At 46.7% G+C, this 14,796-nt stretch overlaps 1 protein-coding gene across 4 annotated transcripts in view; it reads right to left on the reverse strand.

Moving 5' to 3' along the window:
• PACSIN2 (protein kinase C and casein kinase substrate in neurons 2) overlaps window positions 1-11,748 on the reverse strand; it is a 49,355-nt gene extending 37,607 nt beyond the window's left edge. For 3 of the 4 annotated variants that reach the window (XM_066633555.1, XM_066633551.1, XM_066633552.1), the window contains exon 1: window positions 11,661-11,748. The gene's annotated coding sequence lies outside the window, so the exon portion shown is untranslated. The other variant, XM_066633553.1, reaches the window with a different exon arrangement.
• Window positions 11,749-14,796: the final 3,048 nt, after the last annotated feature.

A 14,796-nucleotide genomic window follows, 5' to 3' on the forward strand; every position in this document is an offset into this window, starting at 1 on the left:
ACAGCACATTTTATTTATGTTTGGTCAAATGTCTTCTACTCCTGTACCAGTTTAGCTACCTGAGGGCACAATCCTAAGCCCTTATGTCAGTGCTTTCCAGCACTGACATAAGGGCAACACAGCTCTGAGGTAAGGGAACAAACATTCTCTTACTTTGAGGAGGCCTCCGTGAGTGACACCCAACTGAAGGATGCAGCACATGTCCCATTGGCACCGCTATGCCAGTGCTGGAAAGCACTGACATAAGGGGTTAGGATTGCGCCCTAAATTGTAGTACAGCAGTACCTTGCTTTATGGCACTTGTCAGTTATATTCATTTTTACAGGTTTTTTTCTTGGTTTGCCTTGCTCTTATGGCAGCAGCATGTTTTTTAAAAGATGCATCTCTGAAACTCCAAGCTCAGCTTCCGAAAGCACACCTCATCTCTCCCTCCCCCAGCACAGCAACCGCCAAGACCCCTATATAAGCCACCAGGCACCCGAGGCATACATGCACAACATTCCTCAGTGAAATCCTGCGATTCACTTTACAGTAGGGGTTTGGAAGCTAGCCTGCCATATTATCAAAGTACACCTGTAAGGAATTCCAGCTCTTTCCTATACAGCAATACCTCGACTGTCATTCCCTTGGACTTTCATCACTTTGCTTTTAGCCATTTTCAATTCTAACCATATTTCAAATTTCCTTTCTTCTTTTGTCCAATCTCATCCAACCTTCCACAATATTCAACAGTCTTATTATTGTTTTTCTTTTATTTAGGTTTTGAATGTATTTGCAAGTGCAAGTTTTTCACTGGCCAAAATAAATTTGCAAGCTAAATAAGGCTATTGACATTCATCCATTTTTGACTTTCATCCATGCTCTGGTCCCAAACCAGATGAAAGTGCCAAGTATTGCCGTACTACATTTCTTCTCAGCCCAATACTAGACTTGATGAAATACAAAATAAAATTCTATTCTTCTTGTTCAGAGCGCTACTGCTTGTTTCAACTTTAACAACGATTTCCTTTATCTCGTGTAATGCAAGCCAATACAATGCAATAGGCTTAGAACCAACCATTTCATTTTGTACATTTTCCAAACACAAACTAACGTATGACGGGTGCAGATTGGACAGCAGAGCCTTCTGTTTGCATTTCTCCACATTACAAACACATCACAAGGTATTATGGTAACAGGCTCTCACTAAAAACAAAAACCCTATGGCTTCTGTTTCCATCTTACTGGCTGTTACTTATAATAGCTAATAGTTACTTTAAGTCTTCAAAGTATTTGGTTTGAGATTATTTGTCTGTTGACTACTAATGTACAATGCCATTTTTCTAGAGGTTTAGATATGAACTAGATTGTTTCAGGTTAAGCTGAATTAGTAATAGCTATGTGATAACTATTAAGTTAAACAAGTGACAATTTTAACTATTGTGCAGCATGGCCTTTCCCAGTTTGAAGAGACACTTGGCCAACAGACTGAGGCTAAGAGGCAAAGAAGCAAGGCCCATAGCCAGGGAGACAGACCAGGAACAGACTGCACTTGCTCCCGGTGTGGAAGGGATTGTCACTCCCAAATCGGCCTTTTCAGCCACACTAGATGCTGTTCCAGAACCAACATTCAGAGCGCGATACCATAGTCTTTCGAGACTGAAGGTTGCCAACATGAAACAAGTGACAGTCCTAAAACTCTCACCAAATGACAAACACCTCAGCCTAGCCATTCAGCCACAGCATGAATAAGGGCGCGACATTCATTTCTCTCTCTCAAGCCAGTATATTTTCCTGTTCAAGTTTTCCAGACTGCATTATTTTTCAGATCAAAAATATACATGACACACCTTGCCCCCAAAATACACACCTTGGAACAAGTATTAACGGAACGTAGCTTTTGATTTTTTTGGCATTAAGCTGGGCTAGTGTTATCCTGGTATCTATGGGAACGCAAGATTTCTGATATAATCGAGGTGCTGCAAATTCCTTGTTTGGTTAACCTTTAAAAACATGAACTTTGCCATATCAAGGCTCAACAGCTACTAACCTGTATTTCCAGTTGAGCTGCAGCTGCATTTCCACAAGGATTAATATTTTCCTAGATGCTCTTCAATTGACAGATGGGCACCCTGTACAATGTTCCCCAAATGAGCCACTAAAATAATAAGTAACGCTTAGCAATGGTGCTGAGGTAACATGTCCAGGACAGGAAAGAAGCATGTAAGTTCAGATGGCGTTCACAGAAAAATAATCTCTCAATCATCTGAACCGACCCAATTTCTCTTGTCTCAAAGAATGTGGAATCACCAATTAATAATCAAACAATGTTAAAAGCACGTATTAAGATAACGATATTATAAATTTTTAAGATTGCCCGACAGAATATTGACCAGAGTTGCTAGTTTGTTTTTAAGTTTCCATCTCAATAGATACAATGGCACATGCCTCTTAAACACTACATATCTTCATACAGTGGTGCCTCGCATAACAAAATTAATCCGTTCCGCGAGTCCTTTCGTTATGCGAGTTTTTCGTTTTGCGAAGCGCGTTTTCCCATAGGAATGCATTGAAATTTAATTAATGCGTTCCTATGGGCAAGAAAAGTCAGAACAAAGTCAAATTTGGTTTACAAAGTGTTTATTAAGTGCTCTTTAAAGGCATACATACTGTACAGAGGATTTCAAAAACAGGGGGGGGTGCTGAGTGGGGAGCTTGAAGGCTGTAATCCTGTGCACACTTTCCTGGGAGTAAGCACAATGGGACTTACTTCTGAGGAGACATGCACAGGATTGTGCTCTAAGCTGGGGAGGACAGAGCAGCTGCACTCAATTGCTTGCTTTTGCTGTGATCATGGGGGAAACATGAAGGAAATGGGGCAGTGAGAGGGTGAATGAGCCATGGGGGGGTGCTGAGTGGATCATAAACTGACATGAAGATCCACCCCTTACTAGTGTGAATGCGATCATAAACTGGCATGAAGATCCCCCGCTCCCTAGGGTGAATGTGAGCATAAACTGACATGAAGATCCGCCCCTTACTAGTGTGAATGCGATCATAAACTGGCATGAAGATCCCCCGCTCCCTAGGGTGAATGTGAGCATAAACTGACATGAAGATCCCCCGCTCCCTAGAGTGGACGGGATCATAAACTGACATGAAGATCCGCCCCTTACTAGTGTGAATGTGAGCATAAACTGACATGAAGATCTGCCCCTTACTAGTGTGAATGCGATCATAAACTGGCATGAAGATCCCCCGCTCCCTAGGGTGAATGGGATCATAAACTGGCATGAAGATCCCCCGCTCCCTAGGGTGGACAGGATCATAAACTGGCATGAAGATCCCCCCCTTAAAACAAACCAAAACAAACAAACAAACAAAAAATTCGTCTTGCGAAGCACGGGTCATAAAAATTCGTTGTGCGAGTTACTAAACTTCACGAACTGCTTTCATTATGCGAGTTTTTCGCTGCGCGGGGCATTCGTTATGCGAGGTACCACTGTATTTTTGTTTGAAGTGCACCTGTAAATACAGGGCATCTCAAAAAAATGTACTCTACTACCCTCTACTGACAGGTCAGCACAACTGATTATAGGCCACAGATATGAAATCATCCAACTGCTTCTAAATCAAGGGTTTGTCTCTGTGTGTACAAGTATGTCTCCTTCTTACTATGTAATCTGAAAATAGTGAAAGGAGCAGACAGTTTTACAGCCACAAACACACCCAGCTCAATTTAAGTTTGTGCAATCAACATAATATTCCAAACCAAGCTTTGCTGTAGGAGACATAAAAAGAAGATTCAAGTTCCCCTATGCAAAGAAAGTTTTTCATAATTTATGCACATCCCACATCAGTCTTAATTTTATATAGCTTCACAGTTCCAAACTGTGCTTTGACTAACAGCCTGTTCAAAAATTGCTTCCCATGGAGGGGAAAAAAAAAATAAACAGCAATTTTCAATTGGTGTGCCATGAATGGTCCAAAGGCGTGCCACAGGAGTTTGAAGCATAGCAGTTGAAAAACACTAACACTCTTCTGCTGGCTGCCAGCGGAGGAAAAGGGACAAACAATTCTTTACTATAGACGGTTGCCCTAGAAACAGAGCCCAAGGACCCGGAAGCGATGTCACAAGAGGCGAAGACTGCAGAAATGTCAATGTGCCATGAGATGAAAAACATTAAAAATCAGTGACCTAACAGTTGTCTCAGGCAAGCATCCCCCCTTCATATTGCTGGGAAAAGCCTGGATCAGACACTATCATATTTATATGAATATAGGTGTGCCTCTTTACTATGGGGGTTCCTTCCAGAAGCCCCTGCAGATAGCTGAAATTGTGGATATGGACGGACACCTGTCCCTGCAGTTTGGGAAGCTGCCCCTCCCTCCGAAGATGAGGGGAGCAGAACTCCACTTTGCCTCTGGAGGGGAGCACAGCAGAGGCTGTTGAGGTCCTGCCCTGGTCTTCGCCAGACTCAAAATGAGCTCTGTAATAGAAAAAAAATACAACTTCCGGTTTCGAAGAGAAACTGAAAGTGACGTTTTTAATCCCTTATAAGACATTTAAAACATTCTGGTTTCTCCATGAAACTGGAAGTTGCATTTTTTTTTACATTACAGAGCTCTGTCAGACATCCTTGGCCTCTGCTGAGCTCAGACTTCAGATGGGGCGTGCAGGGGGGCCAGGAGCCAATCCGCTGATAATTGAATCCGCGGATATGGGATCCGCAGCTAAAGGGGCCCCTTATAGTGTCTCTCCAACAATGCAAAGTTTGGGAGATGTCACATCTAAATACTGCTTTCCCACAGGTGAGGGAGCAAATGAGAGCACTAAACACTCACCAGGCTTAGTTTTCTCCAAGGTAACTAACATCTGGAAAGGCACAAATCTGGCATTCAACATGAGAAAGAATCAGATTTTTAATTATTTGCTTTCCCAATTGTGCCCTGGAACAGCTTCAGAGCATTCTCAATACCATCCTGTCATAACAGTTTTCAAATTTTGGTTAGCCACACTTTCAGACAGCATGCGTATTTCATAGTACGGCCAGATTTAGCAACAGCAAACAATTAAGTCATTCAGTGGTGTGCTGGCAGACATTTAATGTCCAGTCATATCTTCTCCCCAAACCACTAACCAAAAACTATTAATACTTTGAAGCTCATTAAGAATTGCTTCCTTTATAGTTTAGCAAAAACTAAAACTTCAGGAGTAGCTGACACTTGTGAAACACTCTAGGCCAAAACTAACATTTTAGTGTATTAGATGATATGAGTATTGAGCAATCATATACATTTTTGTATGCTAGGGAAATGTTAGACTCTTACCAACTCTTGAAAAAAAGGAAGTCCCTTGAAAACAGAAATTAGTCTCTCTGTATAGTGCAGAGTTGCACAGTCAGCTATCTAAAAGTTGTAAAAATTGGAAAATCATTTAGAATCAAGAGTCAGCCCTGCATTATAGGATAGCAACTGCCAGACTGTTGATTCAGGCATCATGCCAAGCTGCTGTTACAGAAAGTTTTAGTTAAATGAGAAATCTGACTTGGTAAACCAAGGATCAAGATTGACCAACAACAGTTTGCAAACAATGAGTGTGTTCCAGCGAGTGTTCTCTGCACTCATTGAGTATTGAGCAGACAGAAAATTAAATCAGACAAGCAGCTCCAAACCATGAACAACCTGTATATTTAGAGACTCAAACTATGATCTGAGTTTTAAACTATGGTCAATGCAAAGCCATGGTTTTAGCATGATGTATGCACATCACCTGTTGAGTAGGAACACTGAAGTAAGTTCAAGACAGCCTTGTATTGCTGTAAACATACTTATGAGTGAGGAAGTAATCTAAAAAGATTACTACACAATTCTTACACCATTATGCACAAGGTCTAAAACAAAACAAGCATACGGATTTGGTATAAACATTTAAAAAGACAGAAACAGGGCCATAACCTGCTGCCAGGTTTTCACTGTTTGTGATGGTGCCCAGCTGTATACTACAGAATGTGTCTCTTGTGCATGCACTCGCAGTCTTTAAGAAACAGTGTTGGCATCCTTCAGTCTCGGAAGACCATGGTGTCACGCTCTGCATGGTGGCTCTGGAACAGAGTGTCCTCTCCAGTGCGTGAAGCCTGGGTAAAGTAGGTATGGGGGATAGGCTGTTACCCATGCAGCAAATCCCCCCTCTCCACGTCGCTGAAATGGTCCAATGGAAAGGCAGAGGCCAATACGGTGGGTTCCAGCAGCATCGCAGGAGTTGCCAGAACGTGACTGTGTTCAGCCATGAACTGCCTCAGGAACTCCGGCTCCGGATTTTGCCTCAAGGTTGACTCCTGAAGCCTTTTCCTTAACTGGATGTCGCCACAAGGCAGTGGAGAGTTTTCCTTCTCTCAGATGAGCTGCCTTCCCAGGCTGAGTCCCATCTTCCCAGGCTGAGTCCCATCAGTCGCCTCTTACAAGTACAGCCAAACTGAGGGCCTATTCTTATCCCCAGCCCCCAGGGGAAAGAAACAATGAAGAGCCAATATAGATTGTGATAGGAAACATTCAACAGTAAGGGTCACATACCACTCAAACTGGGAGGGTGAGAATTCTCAGAATGCTGAGAAACTAGATTTCATTGTAACAAGAGCTAGCAAATTGCAGAGAATAGCCTCAAGGCTGCATACACTCATTTCAGCCATCTCTGCTCCAGGCTACATGCTTTAGAAATGCTACAACTAGTAAATGTAGCATGTTTACTGAGCAACAAGGTCTCAAAGTCTCTCTCAAAAGATGCAAGTATGTGATCATTCAACTGTATAACCTTTTTGGGATATGCAAGGTGACACTCAACAGACCTCATTTCTATATTGGAAAAAACTTTTAAGGAAGGCAGTTCTTTACTTCTAAGGAAGGCACACCAAATGGGCATGGGGGACGGCAGAACAGGACATGGGACAAATTGAGGGGTGGAATCAGCAGAGCGGGACTTTGTATTAATGATATGGGCAGAAAACCCAGGAAACTAACACAATTAAGTGGACTGATTAACAGTACAAACAGATTTACAGATATTAACAGTACAAAAGCTATACCTTTCCCAGAGCTGGAAGCCTTCTATGGGGCTTGTCATGACACAGCTGCAAGCAGGTTTCATTGGGCAATTGGGCATTATGCAGGGTAAGCAGAAAAATATATCTTGAGTCCACCTCCAGCCTGCTCCTGATGAGTGCTGGACACTGCAGAGGTAGCTTGGTTCTGCTGCACCAGCACTTGTTAGGACTGGAGTCTGATGTGCAAAAGTCTGCAGGTGTGCTGCGGAGTAAGAGGGACTGACATTTCATTTCAGACAGTTGCCCTAAAAACAGAGCTGCAGAAGATGGAAAAGTCTCCTGGTAGCAGGAAGTGACATCACGGGAGGCAATGACCATAAAGGTGAGTGTAGCGTGAGAAGAAAAACATTGAAAATCACTGTCTATTTGAGTTTATGAAGTTCTTCCTTAATGGTTTGTCTCATCCAAAACGGCAGAGGAAGATGACAGTAACCCCATCAGGCAAGCATCTGACTCATCACAACCAGGGCAAGCAACTAAATGAGGAAAGCTGCAGTCAGACACTGCAGATGGGGGGAGGGGAGAGAGACTTACTAATGCAATTTTTAAAGTCCATTATTTAATTCAGGGGTGCCCAAACCCCGGCCCTGGGGCCACTTGTGGCCCTCAAGGCCTCTCAATGCGGCCCTTAGGGAACCCCCAGTCTCCAATGAGCCCCTGGCCCTCTGGAGATTTGTTGGAGCCCACACTGGCCCGACGCAACTGCTCTCAGAGTAAGGTCGACTGTTTGACCTCTCGCATGAGCTGTGGGATGAGGGCTCCCTCCACTGCTTGCTTTTTCATGTCTGTGTTGCAGTAGAGGCAGCAAAGAAAAGGCCAGCCTTGCTTTGTGCAAGGCCTTGTATAGGCCTTGAGCTATTGCAAGACCTTCATTCATTCATATAAGTTCATCTTTAATATATTCATTTATGTAAACTTATGTAAATTTATTCAAATATTAAATGTAAATTAATTCTTTTTTCCCCCGGCCCCCGACATAGTGTCAGAGAGCTGATGTGGCCCTCCTGCCAAAAACTTTGGACACCCCTGATTTAATTCATAAATATTTAAAGTTCGCCTTTCAGCCCACCATGTACACAAGAGCAATATTCATCACTTCCATTTTGGACCATGTAACTGTACGCCTTGTGCCATATCCCTGAATCCCCACTGCCACCGAGAAGGCACTGCCTATTCTGAATGAGCTCTCATTGCAGAACAACTCCATAGCTCCTGTAAGGGAACAGAGGGGAACACGCATATAGGGGGATAACAGGAATGACATTTATTCCCTTTTGCCAGATAAGCCACTAAAAAATTCCCAGGATCAAGAACAACTACTGACTACCATCACCTTTAGACTTTAATCTTGTCCTCTAACTTTCTTCCAAGCCTGCAATGCAATTAAAATTCCATTTTAGCCTTCACCTTCTTAATTACCTGAATAAAAGACTAGGAGAATCTAGTCTAAGAGAAGGGAAGATATAGAATCACTGCAGTTAAACAGTACTCACTATGCTCATCAGAACCAAGACTGTTGTGCAACCATTTCACTACTGCCTCTCCCAAACCTGCCATCTTGGAAACCAGTTCCCATCTGCTGTACCTCAGGTTCTCCATACGATCCCTCTCCATGATTTTCCCATCTTGCAGAGTACTCTCTTCCTCTTCCAAATGCCCCCAAAGGAAACCTGAAGGGCACAGCCTTCTAGGGCCAAAGTGACTATAAAGAGAAAGAGATACAACATCTCCAGTGCAGTTGAAGGAGTTGCACAAATTAGCAGCCCCTCACAGGTCTATAAAGATCATAAGAGTAACATGGAAGGAGGGGATATTCCCTCTTTGCCATTTCTCCAAGTTCAGCCTACCCCATCTTTTTCTGTTGCTGCCAAAGTGTAGGGAAGGGGAGAGGAGAGGAACAAATACCATACTTATTTGTAAAAGATTCTCATACACAGGTGACCTGGAGTCTTTTGGCCTTGATCCTCCCTTTCAAAAAAGGAAAGAGAGGCAAAAGCGACACAGCCCATCCATTAAAATTTGGGGAAGAAACTGTAATTCTTAAAAAAAAAAAAAAAAAGAACAGCAATGACAGCAGCTGGATTACACAGAACTCCCGTTTCGGAGACAACCTTGCCAGGGGAACACCCCTGCAACTGCTCACAGTCCAGTCATTAAGTAAAGAAATTCTCCCGCACAAGGAACAAACAAGCCATTGCTTCTGGAGCCCAGGCAGCCAACTGTCCTGTTTATGCTGGATCCAGGGCCTGCTGCTTCCAAGGCTGCCAATGCAACAACACCAACCGCAATGAGCCAGAATTGCCAGTCATCTACAGGCCTGCAACTCTGCCTAGGTGGTTACCGAGATCCACAAAAAGTCACATCTGAGATGAAAAGACCAGAAGCAAGATACAGGGAGAAGAGAACAGGAGCCAGTCCAGCAGCCACACTTCCCAAGAGAAAGAAGAGTGTGCACTCCATGTTCAGTGGCAGCATGCATGCAGCCAGCGGGCCACCAGGAGATGGGGACCACCAGGGCCCTCAACATCAGGTCTTGCCCGTGCCAGTAACTGGGCCAGCCACCCAGGGGATGGAAGAGCTCAGACAGAGGACTCAATGACCCTGTCCTGAAGTGACCCACTGCCATCACATGGGAGACCATCCCGAAGAGAAGTCCAGAGAAAGGAGGAAAATTTTACCATCCTTCAGGCACAGTTCTATGATTCAACAGGGACATGTAGCCATTCCCCGACACATACCAGAAAGGCACTTTTTTCTAAAGTTTTTATAAACTTCAATCCCCTTGCCCCCAACCACACACCAGAAGACTCAGCTTCTCAAATGTAGGAGACTAGCACCAGCTGCATACATCCGCCCTTGTGTGCCTGGGGTGAATTGCAGGCTGGACTAGGAAGATCTGAGTTCAGATTCCACATTAAGACTCACTGGGTGCTGACCTTGAGCCCACTACTCTCTCCCTCCACCTATTTATTTGTCACCTTTTTATACCACCCTTTCTCCAAGGATCTCACAGTATACCTTAGTATACATCAGTGGTTCTCACACATTAAGCATGGTACCTGCTTTTTAGAATGAGAATCTGTCAGGACCCACCGGAAGTGATGTCATGACCGGAAGTGACATAATCAAGCAGGAACATTTTGAACAATCCTAGGCTGCAACCCTACCCTCACTTACCCAGGAGTAAGTCCCATTTACTATCATTGTTAAAAGAACATACGTAGCAGCTTGTGAAAAGTACAGATCTGTATCTTTTCCCCAAATGCAGTCACATACCAATGGAGCATCAAGTCTAATATATTAAAAATAAAATATTGAAATGAATGGGGCCCCACCTGAAATTGGCTTGTGACCCACCTAGTGGGTCCCAACCCACAGTTTGAGAAACACTGGTATACATGGTTCCTTCCCTCCTTTGGTTCTCACAACAACCCTGCGAGGCAGGTAAAGTTGAAAGATGGCCCAAGGTCACCCAGGAAGCTTTGCTGCTGAGTGGGGATCTGAACCATCTTCTGGGTCTAAGTCCAACTCCAGAACCACCACACCATCCTGGCTCTCACCCACTTCACAGAACTGCTGGGAAGATTAAGCAGGCGACAACTGTGGGGAAAGTGCTCCAAGTCTAGCCTTGAGGAAGTGAGAGCCAGAGAGAGGCAGGCAGAAGGTCACCGGCACAGCGGTGCAGACGCGCAGTTGACAATGGAAAGACAGCCAGCATGGCACAGGGGCTCACTGAAGCCACTAGCCACTGAAGCTTTATAAGAATGGAAATCTTGTGGGGCAGAAGGGCAGGAACTAGACAGGCCAAGAGCTCAAGCCCCCCATACCACATCTGTGCAGTGTTTCATGCGCTGCAGCCGCCACAAGTGCCCCTTGGGGACACCCTCCTGCTGCTGGGGAGGGCAAGAGAAGAGCCAGGCTGGTGTTGCGGTTCAAGGGCTGGACTCGGAGCAGGGAGAGCCATGAAGCTTCCTGGGCCCCGCCACAGCTGGCGCCAGTCCTCAGTGACCTTGGGCCAATCACGCCCTCTTGGTGCTGCCTACCTTGCAGGGCTGTTGTGAGGCAGGGCAAGAAGGTGGAGGGAGTCCTGTGCACGGCCCTGAGTGCCCTGGGAGGAAGGGGGAATGAGAGGTGGGAAGGCCATCAGAGAAGGGGTCTGGTGGCGACCAGACTCAGACCTGGGAAGTCCAGGTTCGAACCCCTGCTGGGTCATGAGCTTCCTAGGTTGCCTGGGCCCTGCCTCACAACAACCCTGCGAGGTGGGCGGTGGCGCAGCTAGAGGGGTGACGGAGCACCCAGCCTGGTGGGGGGCAAGCGGCCCCTCCCTACGGAGCCATTCCCGGCGGGGGGGGTATAGCAGAGCCATACGGGAATGACTCCGCAGGGAGGGGCCGCTTGCCCCCCACCAGGTTGAGTGCTCCGCCACCCCTCTAGCTACGCCACCGCCTACCTGGCAGGGCCGTTGTGAGGCAGGGCCGCGCCCCCCCCCCGGCAGCCCGCAGCGCTCACCGCCGGGCAGCACCGCCGCTGGCAGAAGAAGGCGCAGCCCTCGAGGGCGCACGCTCCCCGCTCCCCGCTCACCTCAGCGCCCGCGCTGCCGAGCCTCTGCGGGAAGGACCGAGCGGGCGGCGGCACAGACTCCCCTCACCGCCCTCCCTTCTCCTCAGTCAGGCCGCCTGAGACTCCCGCCTCCCGGCCTCCCATTGGCCGCCGCGCCAGCCGCTCTCTCTCCGATTTGCCGACTCCCTCCCTCACGGCAGCCCTCCCATTGGCCCGCGCCTTGTCAATCAGCGCCGCTTCATCGTTGGAAAAGACAGCCCGGAAGGGGCGGGGGCAGAGGGTGGCCACGCCCCAGGGCGGGGCTCCGTTTTAGCCACGCCCACTCGGCCTCTGCCCAGAGAAGTGTCCCTGCCTGACAAGGGTCCATCGAGTCAGCTAGAAGGGACGGCCTCTGGGCATGTACAGAGTGCGCTCGGATAGCCAGTGGAGTGCACGAGGGAGCTTCGCAGGCTGCACCCACCAGGCACCTTCCTCCTCCTCCCTCTCCCTGTCCTCTACATCTCCTGTGGCAGGGAATTCCACAGAGCCGTGGGGCAGGCGGAAAGGAATCTGCAATAGCAGAGCACATGGGCTGTGAGTGCCTCACCTGGCTGCAGCACTTTTCGAAGGACTTCCTTGGGGAGGCTCTGCCTCACCTGCCTCCGCACCCACCACACATCCCTGTTGCATGTAGGACACTCCCAACCCACAGGTGTCAGAGTCATGGGTGTTTGTCTCACATTCTGGGTCGCAGAAACACTCAGCTCTCGACTGACAGTCAGCACAAGCAGGCAAATTTTAGCTGTGCTGTTGGAGCTCACGCCCTGCAAACAGCTCTAGCCATCTGCTGTTCACTTGCTGAGCAACATGTTCCAGCTGGTCTCTGTCAGCATTCCGAAAACCCTGCCAATGCTCAGCTCCATCCATCATAATACATCATATGGATACACTGCATCCTGCACCACTGCCAGCCATAACAGCATCCCCTCACACACACACACACACACACAAACACACACAGAGCACAGAAATGCAGCACGGCCACTTTTTCAAAAGCTCTCTAGCCTCAAGCAGTCCCCTGCATGAATTAAACCGTCTACTATGTACTAAGTATAGTACTATGTGTTCTTCATAGTACTGTCACAAGCAACAAAGCACAGCAACAAGGCTGTGAGCTGGGAAGGCCCCAGTTCAAATCTCACTACAGGAATCAATTTACTAAGGTTAGTAAATTTTGGCTAGCCACCCTTCTCTAACTCCACTTCACCCACAAATATATGATCAACTCCTGTAACAGTTTCATTACAGCCCTCATTGACTTGAAGACAATTTTCTTTAGAAATCTGTTATGATGATAAAATGCTTCTGTTCACAACAGCACAACTCATTCCAAGACCTGGGCCAGTTAACATTTCCTAACAATGAGTGTGTTGGGAGGTGCAGGAGGAAACAGCTGCTCATCTGCATGACATCTCCAGGCTGCCATGCAGACCAACTGGACTGCAAACCTACTTCAGGGTAACTTTCCCCCAGCCAAGGCGGTATCCACTGAGAGGAAATGTCTAACTATTCAGGGAGAGATCCTTTTTAAGAGATCTTTTAGAAGGCTTGCCATAATTATTCACACTTTAACCACCCTTCTTCCAAGAAATTCAGGGTGGTGTACATGGTGGCTCCCTCCTTTTTTCCTCACAACAATCCTGTGAAATAGGCAAGGCTGAGAGTGAGTGACTGGCCTAAGGTCACCTAGGAAGCTTCATGACTGAGCTGAGATTTGAACCTGGATCTTCCAGGCCAAATTCCAACTCCTGAACCATTACACCAGGGCTTTTCAGACTGGGGCTTCGCAGGGCCCTGGCCTCTGCCCCCTTAAGGGGCAGGAGCAGCCAGGAGGCAGCAGCACAATCCCCAAGATCGTGCCATCAGGGGGCTGCAGGGGCTTGGGTCCACTTACCCAAGCCTCCTGCAGTGTCCTGGGGGTGCAGGGAGCCCTGCACAATTTCTGCAGGGCTCCCTGCAGCTTTGAAAGTGAAAGTGGAGCCCCACCCCTGCTAAAGCCACCCCCGCTGCCTCCCGCCCCCACAAGAACTTAGAGTGGCTCAAACTCTCCAAGAGTTTGAAAACCACTGCATTACACCATCCTCGCTCTAAATTGAACCTACCATGGTTGTAGCATGTTGGGGTCCAACCTATGGCACATGGGAGATCTGTAGCACACATACACAGAGCAGAAAAACACAATGGCCTGATTTGAGCCATGGAATCAGGCCTTCATTCCATCCTGTCTCTGGCTCTAACTATAGGGAAAAGCACACACACCAGATATGGGAGCAGGCTGCAGGCTATAGCATCCACTCTAATGAATGACTTACTTTCCATGAGGCACATGTGCCTAAAGGGTAGCCATCAAGGACATAGAATGGGGACAGTAATCGTAGTTTGGTGGTTAGAATGCAACATTAATATCAGGAAGATCACAGATGAAGCACATAGCCAGTCACCACAGGATTGTTGCAAGGATAAAATGGGCAAGGGAGAGCCACATATGCCTCCCCAGAGGAAAGGCAGGATAAAAAATGTAATAAAAACAATTCCACAACTGGCGTCCACTATTGGGGCTGAAATACAAGATAGTAATCCCTAGTGCTTTCCATGCATTTTGGAAAAGTGTGTAACATCGGTGGATGATGGGACAGCAGACAGGTCCAAATCCTAACCAATTTTCCAGCACTGACATAGCTGTGCATCGTGCAGTTGGGGAGCAGTCACAGAGGCCTCCTCAGGGTAAGGGAATGTTTGTTCCCTTACTTTGGAGCTGGAAAGTTGGTTTGGATTGTGCCCTTATGCCCACTTGTCCTACAACACAAAAGAAACAGTTACTGGTACCAGTGGAATAAGCCCTATGGTTAGAGGTGTTCTTAAATGTTTTTATTTTTCCGTAGATTTTGTTTCTTCCCTAGGAGGAAAATGCAGAAAGTGGTGTGCTTCCTTTCCTAAGGGTGCATTTTTATAAATTATAATTATAAGCAGTTTACAAGTGTACTAGGTAGGTGATGTAGGTGTGGTATGATGTCAGCAGTTGCAGCCACAGCCATTACACAGTCAATTAGATGTTAGAAAATGGTTGTATTTATTTTTGCAGATATGTGGAGGGGGGGGGGTTGTTTTTCAAAAAAAT

The sequence above is a fragment of the Tiliqua scincoides genome, chromosome 7 (assembly GCF_035046505.1).
Source record: "Tiliqua scincoides isolate rTilSci1 chromosome 7, rTilSci1.hap2, whole genome shotgun sequence".
NCBI lineage: Eukaryota > Metazoa > Chordata > Lepidosauria > Squamata > Scincidae > Tiliqua > Tiliqua scincoides.